Consider the following 13151-nt stretch of genomic DNA (forward strand, 5'->3'; position numbering starts at 1 on the left):
AGTAATAGAATGATATATACACATAAAATAATAATATAAAATAAGGAGTCACAAAATGGAAGTAGGTCAGTCTGCACCCACCGAGGGTGGCCTGGGGCTGTGAGGACAGGTGTCAGAGAGGCAAACTTCTGGAGCGAACCGGCCAGGAGAAAAAGGCCTAGAGAACAAAGGAGATTCTTCTCTGAGGTGGAACAGGTGCTCAGCCAGTGTTCAGACGAACAGAAAAGAGGGAGCCGCCCCTTAGGAAGGGCGCTGTCTGGGTGGATGATGGGGGCTGTGTGCATCCCTCTCCTGGGAGGACAAGCTTCGGCCAGTTAGGAACTGGGGGAAGAACTGATGACCAAAATAAGTGAAATGATAATAACAAAGTCCTCAGTGATGCAAAAGAACATAAACCTCTTGCCCGGGCAAAATTTTATAATGACAATCATCATTTTATGGTTTTTTAAAAAGTCCTCTCTGCTATTTGATGAATTTAACTTCAAAATGGCTTAGGTGGTTCAGGATGAAGAGTTGATGTGGGTCTTTGGGCAGGGCCCTGCAAAAATAATTCTTGGATGCAGAAAAGTCGTCTTAATTTCACTCACACCAAAGATGGAATCAACTCACGTGGCATAGTTTTACCATTTAAAAAAAGGTATTTTGGGGGCGCCTGTGTGGCTCAGTCGGTTGAACGTCCGACTTCGGCTCAGGTCATGATCTCACAGTTTGTGAGTTCGAGCCCCGCGTCGGGCTCTGTGCTGACAGCTCAGAGCCTGGAGCCTGCTTCAGATTCTGTGTCTCCCTCTCTCTCTGCCCCTTCCCTGCTCATACTGTCTCTCTCTGTCTCTCAAAAACGAATAAACGTTAAATAAATAAATAAATAATTTAAAAAAGGTATTTTTTAAATGTATCCCAAATTCTATCATGAAAAAAACATTGCCGCAGCATAAGTCCCATTAAAAGAATAACCCCCTCCCCGCCAAAAAAAAAAATGAAAACCCCATTTCACAAAACGGGATCTGGAGGACTGGAAGACCGGCCAACGTTCAATGTGAGGAAAAGGCGGAGGGAGGGTCCCCTTGTTGGTGGAAACCCGGCTCAGCCCCGCTCTCACCTCCACCCCCCTCCCGCCTGCATTTCCCGCTCCCAGTGCAGCGCAGAGGCCTGAACGCCAAGCGAGTGGTTTAGCAGCGCCACCTGCTGCCAGATTCACAAACCACAACAAGTTTTCACCTGAAAGGCTATAACTGGAGGCCTCCTTCTGAAATTCGGCGCAGGCACTAACTTCTTGCCTGGGGTTATTTCTGGAGCCCAAGAAACCTAATTCCAGCACACTTTTAAGAGTTCTATACAGGAGAGGAGCCAAGATGGAGGAACAGCACGGAAGATTTTTGTGTGTCTCGCGTCCGTGAAATGCAGCCAGACCAACACGAAACCATCCTACGCACCTAGACAACTGATCGGAGGATGAACACAACAATCTGCGCAACCTGAACCACAGCATTCAGCAGGTACGCGGCGCAGAGAGGTGAATTTGGGGAGCGAGAAGCCGCTGAGGATAGGGAACCGCTTTTGCGGGAGGAGAGAGGACGGAGACTGGGGAGGGGGGAGAATTCGGGAAAAGCACCCCTCCCCAAAAGCAGCTGGAGAGAAAGTGGAAAATTGGAAACGGCCGCAGGGACTAAACCGAAAAGGGAGAAAGGAGAAAGGAGAGGGTTTCAATTCCATTAAGACCATAAACAAGGGGAGCGCAAAGGCTGCAACTCCGCAGCTCCCTACCTGGCGGTGCTCTGGTGGGAAGGGCGAATCCCCAGGAGCAGAGTGGAGGCCGGGAGGTCCTTGGGCCACACGGGAAAAGGCGGTTCCACTGCCAGAAGGACATTTGGTGGAGATTGTGAGGCCACCTGGTCCCAGCAGACCCCAGAAAACGGCCACATTCGCTGGTGCTGGAACAGGGTCGTTGGGGGTGGGCCCTGGTGCCAGATGTGTTGTGATTTCCCATCATCCCTGAAACGCTGCTGCTGCCCTAGCTCGCGAAGTTTTTCTGGGCCGGGCTGGCACCTCGGCGCAGTCTCGGGGCACCGGCAGCAGCAGGGTCCAGCGGGCGTCCCTGGGTGCAGCCGACATTCGGCCATTGCTCATTTGGCCATTGCTCGGGGAGACCCTCCCGCAGAGGGGCGGAGCGGGTCAAGGCCGCAGTCCTTCGGAAGTAAGGGGCCGGGGAAAACAGCCGCGTCTGAGACAAAACTCGGGAGAGAGCTGCTGCCTGGGGCCCGGTCACACAGAGTGAAGAAGCGCGGAGTGGACGAGAGCTGAAGACGGAGGACGGGTGCCCGACTGCCGATTTGGGAGAACAGACCGGGTAGCCGGGTGACGCCATTTTTACCATTCCGGCGCAGGCGCATACGCACCTACGAGCGCCGCAACCTCCGCCCCAGTAGGCTAGCAGCGCCATCTAGTGGAGACGGGAGCCGTTACACTGAGCCCCGCCCACTGGGCAACCTTGCTCTTCAAGGACACAAATCTCACCCCCGGCTTAGTTTATGGACTATAAAGAGCTTCATGATCCGACGGACGCGAGACACACAAAAACGAAGGGGAAAACGAAGTAATTTCAGTCGTATTTCAGTCTGTTAGCAGGTCCATCTATTCAATTTTCTTTCTTTTTTCTTTTACACTACTTTTCTTTTTCTTGAATACAGAAAGAAAAAATTCATTTTTATTTTCAATTTTTATTAAAATATTTTTCGTTAATTTTTTTACTATATTTTTTACTTTTGTGCAAACTTTTTCAAACTCCATCCTACTTCCATCATTTTATTTTAGTCTACCTCACTGTACTCACCTTTTCAAATTTTCAAACGATTTCCTTTTTTTTCTTTTTTCTCTTTTTCATTTCTTTTCTTTTTCTTGAATGCAGAAAGAGAAAAACTTCATTTTTACTTTCAATTCCTATTAAAAATATTTTCTTTAATTTTTCTACTATATTTTTTGCTTTTGTATAAATTTTTTCAAATTCTATTTTACTTCCATCATTTTATGTCAGTCTACTAGAGTGTATTCACTTTTTCAAATTTTCAATTCCTTTTTTCTCTTTTTCCTCTTTTTTGTTTCTTTTCTTTTTCCTGAATACAAAAAGAGAAAAATTCATTTTTATTTTTAATTTTTATTAAAAATATTTTTCTTTAATTTTTTCTACTATATTATTTACTTTTGTGTAAATTTTTTCAAATTCTATTTTACTCCCATCATCTCACTTTAGTCTACTTCAGTGTATTCATTTTTTCAAATTCTCAAACGATTTCCTTCCCCCCCCTTTTTTTTGTCTAATCTGTCAAACCACTTTCAACACCCAGACCAAAACACACCTAGGATCTAGCATCATTTATTAGATTTTGTGTGTGTGTGCATGTTTAATTTTTTAATTTTAATTTTTTTTAATTTTAATATTTCTACCTCATTAATTCCTTTTCTCCCTTCAAAATGACAAAACGAAGGAATTCAGCCCAAAAGAAAGACCACAAAGAAACGACAGCCAGGGATTTAACCAACACAGATACAAGCAAGATGTCTGAACCAGAATTTAGAATCACGATAATAAGAATACTAGCTGGATGGGGTGTCTGGGTGACTCAGTCGGTTGAGCGTCCGACTTTGGCTCAGGTCCTGATTTTACGGTTTGTGAGTTCGAGCCCCACATTGGGCTCTGTGCTGATGGCTCAGAGCCTGGAGCCTGCTTCGAATTCTGTGTCTCCTTCTCTCTCTGCCCCTCCCCCACTCATGCTCTCTCTCTCTCTCTCTCTCTGTCTCTCTCTCTGTCAAAAATAAATAAACATTAAAAAAAAAGAATACTAGCTGGAGTCGAAAATAGATTAGAATCCCTTTCTGCAGAGATACAATAAGTAAAAAATAGAATGAAATTAAAAATGCTATTACTGAGCTGCAATCACGGATGGATGTAGCAGCGGCAAGGATGGATGAGGCAGAACAGAGAATCAGCAACATAGAGGACAAACTTATAAAGAATAATGGAGCAGAAAAAAAGAGGCAGATTAAGGCAAAAGAGCACAATTTAAGAACTAGAGAAATCAGTGACTCATTAAAAAGGAACATCAGAATCATAGGGGTTCCAGAAGAGGAAGAGAGAGAAATAGGGGTAGAAGGGTTATGTGAGCAAAGCATAGCAGAAAACGTTCCTAACCTGGGGAAAGACACAGACATCAAAATCCAGGAAGCACAGAGGACCCCCATTAGATTCAACAAAAACCGACCATCAAGAAGGCATGTCATAGTCAAATTCACAAAATACTCAGGCAAGGAGAGAATCATGAAAGCAGCAAGGGGGGAAAAAGTCCCTAACCTAAAAGGGAAGACAGATCAGGTCTGCAGCAGACCTATCCACAGAAACTTGGCAGGCCAGAAAGGAGTGGCAGGATATATTCAGTGTGCTGAATCAGAAAAATATGCAGCCAAGAATTCTTTAGCTAGCAAGGCTGTCATTCAAAATAGAAGGAGAGATAAAAAGTTTCCCAGACCAACAAAAACTAAAGGAGTTTGTGACCACTAAACCAGCCCTGCAAGAAATTTTAAGGGGACTCTCTGAGGGGAGAAAAGATGAAATATATATATACCAAAAGCAACAATGATTAGAAAGGACCAGAAAACACCACCAGAAACTCCAACTCTACAAGCATGATAATGGCAATAAATTCATATCTTTCAGTACTCACTCTAAATGTCAATGGACTCAATGCTCCAATCAAAAGACATAGGGTAACAGAATGGATGAGAAAACAAGATCCATCTATATACTGTTTACAAGAGACCCACTTTAGACCTAAAGACACCTTCAGATTGAAAATAAGGGGATGGAGAAACATCTATCATGCTAATGGTCAACAAAAGAAAGCCGTAGTAGCCATACTTATATCAGACAATCTAGACTTTAAAATAAAGACTGTATCAAGAGATGCAGAAGGGCATTATATCATAATCAAAGGGTCTATCCACCAAGAAGACCTAACAATTGTAAACATTTATGTGCCAAATGTGGAACAGCCAAGTATATAAATCAATCACAAACATAAAGAAACTCATCAATAGTAATACCATAATAGTAGGAGACTTCAACACCCCGCTCACAGCAATGGACAGATCATCTAATCAAAAAATCAATGAGGAAACAATGGCTTTGAATGACACACTGGACCAGATGGACTTAACAGATATATTCAGAACATTTCATCCTAAAGCAGCAGAATATACATTCTTCTCCAGTGCACTTGGAACATTCTCCAGAATAGACCATATACTGGGACACAAATCAGCCCTAAGTAAATACAAAAAGATCGAGATCATACCGTGCATATTTTCAGATCACAACACTATGAAACTCGAAATCAACCACAAGAAAATAATTGGAAAAGTAACAAATACTTGGAGACTGAAGAACATCCGATTAAAGAATAAATGGGCTAACCAAGCAGTTAAAGAGGAAATTAAAAAGTATATGGAAGTCAATGAAAATGATAACACCACAACCCAAAACTTCTGGGACACAGAAAAGGCGGTCATAAGAGGAAAGAATATAGCAATCCAGGCCTTCCTAAAGAAGGAAGAAAGATCTAACCTTGCGCCTTAAGGAACTGGAAAAAGAACAGCAAATAAAACCCAAAACCAGCAGAAGACAGGAAATAATAAAGATTAGAGCAGAAAGTAATGCTATCAAAACAAAACAAACAAAACAAAACAGAACAGATCAGTGAAACCAGAAGCTGGTTCTTTGAAAGTATTAACAAAATTGATAAACCACTAGCCAGTTTGATCAAAAAGAAAAAGGAAAGGACCCAAATAAATAAAATCAAAAATGGAAGAGAAGAGATCACAACCAACACAGCAGAAATAAAAACAATAATAGGAGAATATTATGAGTAATTATATGCCAATAAAATGGGCAATCTGGAAGAAATGGACAAATTCCTAGAAACATATACACTACCAAAACTGAAACAGGAATAAATAGAAAATTTGAACAGACCCATAACCGGTAAGGAAATTGAATTAGTAATCAAAAATCTGCCAAAAAACAAGAGTCCAGGGCCAGATGGCTTTCCAGGGGAATTCTACCAAACATTTAAGGGAAGAGTTAACACCTATTCTCTTGAAGCTGTTCCAAAAAATAGAAATGGAAGGAAAACTTCCAAACTCTTTCTATAGAGCCAACATTACCCTGATTTCAAAACCAGACACAGACCCCACTAAAAAGGAGAACTATAGACCAATTTCCCTGATGAACATGGATGCAAAAATCCTCAACAAGATATTAGCCAACCAGATCCAACAATACATTAAAAAAATTATTCACCACGACCAAGTGGGATTTATACCTGGGATGCAGGGTTGGTTCAATATCTGCAAAACAATTAACGTGATTCATCACATCAATAAAAGAAAGGACAAGAACCATATGATCCTCTCAATAGATGCAGAGAAAGCATTGGACAAAATACAGCATCCTTTCTTGATAAAAAACCCTCCAGAAAGTAGGGATAGAAGGAGCATACCTCGAGATCATAAAAGCCATATATGAACAACCCAAAGCTAATATCATCCTCAATGGGGAAAAATTGAGAGCTTTCCCCCTAAGGTCAGGAACAAGACAGGGATGTCCACTCTCACCACTGTTATTCAACACAGTATTGGAAGTCTTAGCCTCTGCACTCAGACAACACAAAGAAATAAAAGGCATCCAAACCGGCCAGAAGGAGGTCACACTTTCACTCTTCGCAGATGACATGATACTCTATATGGAAAACCCAAAAGATTCCACCAAAAACCTGCTAGAATTGATTCATAAATTCAGCAAAGTTGCAGGATATAAAATCAATGCACAGAAATCAGTTGCATTCCTATACACCAACAATGAAGTGACAGAAAGAGAAATCAAGGAATCGATCCCATTTACAGTTGCACACACACACACACACACACACACACACAAAACAACTGTAAAATACCCAGGAATAAATCTAACCAAAGAGGTGAAAAATCTATACACTGAAAACTATAGAAAACTTATGAAAGAAATTGAAGAAGACACAAAAAAAAAAAATGGAAAAAGATTCCATGCTTCTGGATAGGAAGAACAAATATTGTTAAAACGTCGATACTACCCAAAGCAATCTACATATTCAATGCAATCCCTATCAAAATAACACCATCATTCTTCACAGAGCTATAACAAATAATCCTAAAATTTGTATGGAACCAGAAAAGACCCTGAATAGCCAAAGCGATCTTGAAAAAGAAAACCAAAGCAGGAGGCATCACAATCCCAGACTTCAAGCTATACTACAAAGCTGTAATCATCAAGACAGTATGGTACTGGCACAAGAATAGACACTCAGATCAATGGAACAGAATAGAGAACCCAGAAATGGACCCACAAATGTATGGCCAACTAATCTTCGACAAAGCAGGAAAGAATATCCAGTGGAATAAAGACAGTCTCTTCAGCAAGTGGTGCTGGGAAAACTGGACAGCGACATGCAGAAGAATGAACCCGGACCACTTTCTTACACCAGACACAAAAATAAACTCAAAATGGATGAAAGACCTCAATGTAAGACAGGAAGCCATCAAAATCCTGGAGGAGAAAGCAGGCAAAAACCTCTTTGATCTTGGCTGCAGCAACTTCTTACTCAACACGTCTCCGGAGGCAAGGGAAACAAAAGCAAAAATGAATTACTGGGACCTCTTCAAAATAAAAAGCTTCTGCACAGAGAAGGAAACAATCAGCAAAACTAAAAGGCAACTGACAGAATGGGAGAAGATATTTGCAAATGACATATCAGATAAAGGGTTAGTATCCAATATCAATAAAGAACTTTTCAAACACAACACCCAAAAACAATACAGTGAAGAAATGGGAAAAAGACATGAATAGACACTTCTCCAAAGAAGACATCCAGATGGCCAACCAACACATGAAAAAATTCTCCACATCACTCATCATCAGGGCAATACAAATCAAAACCACAATGAGATACTACCTCACACCTGTCAGAATGGCTAACATTAACAACTCAGGCAACAACAGATGTTGGCGAGGATTCGGAGAAAGAGGATCTCTTTTGTATTGTTGGTGGAATGCAAGCTGGTGCAGCCACTCTGGAAAACAGTATGGAGGTTCTTCAGAAAACTAAAAATAGAACCGCCCTATGACTCAGCAATTGCACTACTAGGCTTTTATCCAAGGGATACAGGTGTGCTGTTTCGAAGGGGCACATGCACCCCAATGTTTATAGCAGCACTATCAACAATAGCCAAAGTATGGAAAGAGCCCAAGTGATGTCCATCGATGGATGAATGGATAAATAAAATGTGATACACACACACACACACACACACACACACACACACACAATGGAGTATTACTGTGCAATCAAAAAGAATGAAATCTTGCCATTTGCAACTATGTGGATGGAACTGGAGGGTATTATGCTAAGTGAAATTAGTCAGAGAAAGACAAAAATCATATGACTTCACTCATATGAAGACTTTAAGAAACAAAACAGATGAACATAAGGGAAGGGAAACAAAAATAATATAAAAACAGGAAGGGGGACAAAACAGAAGAGACTCATAAATCTGGAGAACAAACTGAGGGTTAAGGGAAGGGTCGTGGAAGGGGGGATGGGCTCAATGGGGAAGGGGCTCTAAGGAATCTACTCCTGAAATCATTGTTGCACTATATGCTAACCAATTTGGATGTAAATTTAAAACAAGTTTAAAAAAAAAAAAAGAGTTCTATATAGGATGATTCACGAACTGTCTGAAGGCCAAATAGGGACCGGATATATATCATCACCATCATCGTCACTGATCACTAAGTACTCCCTTGACCATGAGGGCACGTGCCCTAAAGGTTCAGGTGTTTCCAAGTGGAAGCCCTCTCCTTTGCTGAGTGTGTTAATGCCCTTGAGTCTCTTCTTCAAACCTCCCCACCTTTACACCCTACACCTGAGGGAATAACCAAGCCTCACCCCAAACCCTTCTTGTGTCTTGAAAATTCTGCCACCTCAGACATCAGTTCAATCTCCAAGACGTTCTTTTTGGTCCAAATTTTGCTGAATTTGGAATCAGGAAAGGATGTGCCTTGGTCTTAGGGATGGAAAAAGGAAGTAGAAAATGGATTAGGGCATGTGGGTGGGCAGGTGGGCCGGGGCATGGGGCAGGTGGGACAGAGCCTGGAGAGAAAAACAGGTGCTTCAGCTTCAAGGCACCCCTCCATCGTATTTCCCCCCTAATTCACCTAAAATGTTAACACACTTGGTGCCTCAGAACTTAATTTTGTCCCGATGATCATATAGATCAACCTATACATTCCTTGTAAAAACAAAAAGTCCTTAGCTCTACTTGCAAAATAGTAACCCTGACCTCATTGTGTTAAAAGTAAATCTGACTTCTTCTTTTCTTGGTTTTAATTACAAATGGTCCCCACATTAACTCAGATGCTTCTGCTGATTCCAGAACAGATGGCCTTTTATTGAAGTCATTTCTCTCTGGTCATAATTTTCCCAAACATGTGACCTGTTTTTGTACAGAGAATACCTTAAAAAGGGGAACAAACTCAATTTTGGAATCTCTTCATCTTTCTACCCACTAGTTCCCCTCAACCTGCTTTTCACTTCCTCGAAGCAAGAATTATTTTTACCTTCTCCACAGCTCTCCAACTACTGAGCACAGCGTAACTCTCAGTGCATGTGTGTGTTGAACTAACCCGCAAAGAATGACAGTTGATGTGGAGGAAACTTCTTGATAGTGGCAGTGACAGAATTTCAGAATGGGCGGCCATGGGCAGGAACAGAATCCCTGGCTCTGGGGCTCCTTAAGAAGGGAGTGGATGTGAGGGCAAGAAGCGCCAAATCTCAAGAAAGGACTCTAGCTTCTCAAACAGTAACCTCTTTGGATAAATAACCCAGCCTGTGAACCGCCATCCAGTGCAAAGATGGAGGAAATGAGGAGGGGATGGGAGTAGAGGGAGAGACGTACAGGGAAGAGCCTGAAAGGAATGTCGGTCTTCTGCACGTGAGGAGACACTGATACTCTTCCGTGGTCGTTTCCACTCTCCTCCGGGAGCTTCCAGTTCAATTGTTTGCATCCGCGAAGCCATTCCCAGGTTTTCTCTTCTCAGTGAAGGGGAAGTTGAATGGATCTTGGAAGCCAAGGATGTCTTTAATTTGTCCATTTCAGGGACGAGGTCAGATGGGATCATACAAAGAGGGACATCAGCCTCTCTGCACAGGGTAGTTGAGTTCAAAGTTGAACTCGTCTTCCTAGAAGCAAGAAGGCAGGTCAGAATGTTCAGAGATGCCTGTGGGTCTCCATGGAGAGTGGCCAGAACCGTCCTCTCTCGTGCTCTTGCCCCCCACTCTTGAAGATCTCCTCTGGGAAGGTTCCCGGGTGCTGCTGGTTTGCAATCGCCTTACTTCCTTTCTCTCCAGCAGGTGGCGCAATAAGATTCAAGACGCTTTGGAAAATCCTCAAGACCCCAATTCCTCTGAAGCTTGGTTTGGGGAGAAGAAGCCTCAGCTCAGCTCCTAGACATGAGAAAAGAACGTGTGGAAAACATTGAACATGGAATAAGCATGTATTGGCTAAGTTGAAATAGTTCGAGACTGAAGAGGTAGGGATAATAAGAGGGGTAAGGAGGTCTGTGGTGGCCTGGAGAGAGACTACACATTCATTAGACATTCATTAAACCGCCCTCATTAGACACTTTTCCTCCTTAAAGACTAGACAGAAGCATTTCAAAATGTTAATAGGTTGATGAGCCCGCAGAACGTTTTTCCACTATTTTACCGACAAAATTTTCTGCACAAAGTAGATCTTCGTTTCATACCTACCAAATATTAAATATTATTACAAAAATCTCTTTTATATCAATATTCAATATCTAAGTTATACTGGTTCTATTATCTCTGTTTGTAAGTAGTGAGTGACAAAATCTGACTTCTCTTGGATGATTGGGCATGTTGGAGATCATTGTGCTCGTTGCTGTGGATATTACGTGTCCTGATGCCATATTGGTAAGACATACAGAACATGAACCCTTCTATCACCCACGCTATAGAGTTGTTTCCATGTCAAGCTTCCAGTTCTCCCAAGTTAAAGCATTTCTCTCATTCATCAAAGACATATTCTAGAAAAGTTTTAAACAATGGGGTTACATGAATACTAATCCAACGGTATGAGGAGAGACCAAGGTTGAGAAATCAGTTAGGAGTCCGTTATCATGGTTTAGGAGTCAAAAGCATGATGGCAGTGAGTATTAAGGACGAAATGGAAGCAAGAGGTATTCTAACGGATGGGTACAGAGGGTTTAGTAATGGATAAGCAGTTCAAGGGGAAAAGAGGAATCAGTAATGGGGACAAGGTAGACTGGGGCGCCTGGGTGGCTCGGTCAGTTAAGCGGTTAAGCGTCTGACTTCAGCTCAGGTTACGATCTCCTGGCTCAGGAGTTCGAGCCCCGCGTCAGGCTCTGTGCTGACAGCTCAGAGCCTGGAGCCTGCTTCGGATGCTGTGTCTCCTCTCCCTGCCCCTCCCCTGCTTGTGCTCTGTCTCACTCTGTCTCTCAAAAATAAATAAATGTAAAAAAAAATTTTTAATAGATTAACAGGATATGTTGGGTCATTAAAATAGCGTAACTCCTATTAGTGAATATAGTAAATGTTAATATTACAGCAATTTGGGGGGGGGGGGGCGCCTTGGTGGCTCAGTCGGTTAAGCATCTGACTTTGGCTCAGGTCATGATCTCACGGCTCATGAGTTCAAGCCCTGCATCAGGCTCTGTGCTGACAGCTGGGAGGCTAGAGCCTGCTTTGGATTCTGTCTCCCTCTCTCTCTGCCCCTCCCTCGCTCACACTTTGTCTCTCTCTCCTTCAAAAAGAAACATTAAACAAAAATTTTTTAATGACAGCAATGCCTTTATTTTAAAAAACATACAGGGCACCTGGATGGCTCAGTTGGTTAAGCGTCTGACTCTTGATTTCAGCTCAGCTCATGATCTCACCATTCATGAGTTCAAGCCCCACATCAGGCTCTGCAGTGACAACACAGGTCCTGCTTGGGATTCTCTGTCTCTATCTCTCTGCCTCTCTATCTCTCTCTCAAAAATAAATAAATAAACATTTTAAAACTATACATATACAAATTATCTATTTGCAAAAATTAGAACTAAAAAATTAAGGGAACTCAAAAGAAAGGGTTCCATAGGATTTCCCTGGTCCCTGTGAATGTGACCTTACTTCAAAATAGGGTCTCTGCAGACATAATCAATTTAAAATGATGAGTTCACACAGAATCAGGTGGGCCCTAATCCATTGTGACCAGAGTCCTTTTAAGACAAGAACAAACATTGGGGCACCGGGGTGGCTCAGTCAGTCAAGTGTCCGGCTTTGGCTCAGGTCATGATCTCACACTCTGTGAGTTCGAGCCCCGGGTATAGGGCTCTGTGCTGACAGCTCGAAGCCTGGAGCCTGCTTCGGGTTCTGTGTCTCCCTCTCTCTCTACCCCTGCCCCGCTCACGCTCTGTCTCTCTCTGTCTCAAAAATAAGTAGTCCTTTAAAAAAGAATACAAAAAGACAAGAACAGACATAAAAACAGACACAGAAAGGAGACAGCCAGGAGAGGATGGAGGCGGAGAGCAGCAGCATTCTGCCACAAGTCAAGTCCAGAGCTACCGGAAGCTGGGAGACTCCTCCTCCAGAAGCATAAGAGACAACACGTCCTGTCTACACCTTGATTTCAGACTTGTAGCCTCCAGAGCTAGGAGGGAATACATTTCTGTTGTTTTAAACTGCCCACTTTGCTATGGCAGGACTGGAGACTAATACAGTCCCTCTTGAACGCTCAGAGCACGCGAGGAGAGGTAGATGTTTAGTTTTGAAGGCGGGGTGGATATTACAGGATTATGTCAGTATGGAGAGCCACACGCCATGTAAAGTTACCCGTGAAACAGATGGGGAGATTAGGAGCGTGTTGGTCCAATAACTCTGTGTACTTTTTCCTTGATAAGGGTGGCTGCTGCCCTTATCACTGTGTGATGAAGGCTGAAGCCTCGTCACCAGAAACAAAGAGGTGTTTGGCCAGCCCACGCTCCTAGCACA

General features: G+C 42.6%; 1 long non-coding RNA gene across 3 annotated transcripts in view; it reads right to left on the bottom strand.

Annotated features, from left to right (window-relative positions):
* Positions 1-9507: 9507 nt before the first annotated feature.
* Positions 9508-13151, bottom strand: part of LOC131496554 (uncharacterized) — a 38328-nt gene continuing 34684 nt past the window's right edge. For all 3 annotated transcript variants that reach the window (XR_009254544.1, XR_009254547.1, XR_009254545.1), the window contains one exon: positions 9508-10583. This is a non-coding gene — a long non-coding RNA (uncharacterized LOC131496554). The remainder of the gene's footprint in view (positions 10584-13151) is intronic.

Source organism: Neofelis nebulosa, chromosome 15 (genome assembly GCF_028018385.1).
Source record: "Neofelis nebulosa isolate mNeoNeb1 chromosome 15, mNeoNeb1.pri, whole genome shotgun sequence".
Taxonomy (NCBI): Eukaryota; Metazoa; Chordata; class Mammalia; order Carnivora; family Felidae; genus Neofelis; species Neofelis nebulosa.